General features: G+C 36.8%; 1 protein-coding gene across 1 annotated transcript in view; it reads left to right on the top strand.

Moving 5' to 3' along the window:
- LOC116706661 (PH-interacting protein-like) overlaps positions 1 to 863 on the top strand; it is a 6,161-nt gene that overhangs the window by 4,755 nt on the left and 543 nt on the right. The gene's annotated exons all lie outside the window — the stretch shown is intronic.

Below are 863 nucleotides of genomic sequence, written 5' to 3'. Positions count from 1 at the left end.
GACCTGTCCCAGACCACCTGAGAGGTCTGGGGGATTCGTAGTGAAGTAGCAGATCAGAAATGCATTTTGGACCTAAACCTTTTAGTGATTTTTTTTTTTTAAAACCAACGGAAGTATTTTGAAGTCTATAATTTGAGGCACTGGAGTGATGGGATCCACGTTCTTGGTCTTAGTGAGGACTCGAGCACCAGCGTTCGGAATCAGCTAATTTTTTTAGGGAGACCTGTGAAGACCCTGTTACAGTAGTCAGGTCTACTGAAGTTGAAAGCATGGACTAGTTTTTCCAAATCCGGCTGAGACATGAGTCCTTTATTAACCCTTGATATATTCTTAAGTGATAATAGGCTGGCTTTGGAATGTCTTAATGTGGCTGTTGAAATTCAGGTCTGGTTTATAGTAGGATCTTTAGAGTAGATCCTAAAAATGTTTTTTTGGCTTTATGTAATTAGTTGATTTAGTTTTTGGTGTAATTATGCGGTGCCGTGCTAATCTTTTTTTGGGGGGGGTTTGAAGTAGGGCTGCATGATATGAGGAAACTATCTAATTGCGGTTACTTTGACTGATATTGCGATTGTGATGTAATTCATATTTGAGGGAATAATCATTTTTGATCTGTACAAAACAAAGATGGATTCTTTAGTCTGTAGGATACAATTTGTAGGCTGGGACATCTATGCAGTACCACAATACTTCATTCAGAATGCTTACACATATTTTACCTTATACTTATACTGTAACATAAATTGCGCCATTCTTGCAATTTGGATATTTCACCAGTCCATTTAGCGATTTTGATAAAACTCAATGGATAAATTATGCAGTCCTAGATAGATAGATAGATAGATAGATAGATATTTATTGAT

This window comes from Etheostoma spectabile, chromosome 18 (genome assembly GCF_008692095.1).
Source record: "Etheostoma spectabile isolate EspeVRDwgs_2016 chromosome 18, UIUC_Espe_1.0, whole genome shotgun sequence".
NCBI classification, from domain to species: Eukaryota; Metazoa; Chordata; class Actinopteri; order Perciformes; family Percidae; genus Etheostoma; species Etheostoma spectabile.
The sequence above is the reverse complement of the archived record's forward strand: the minus strand, read 5'-3'. Positions and strand labels throughout refer to the sequence as shown.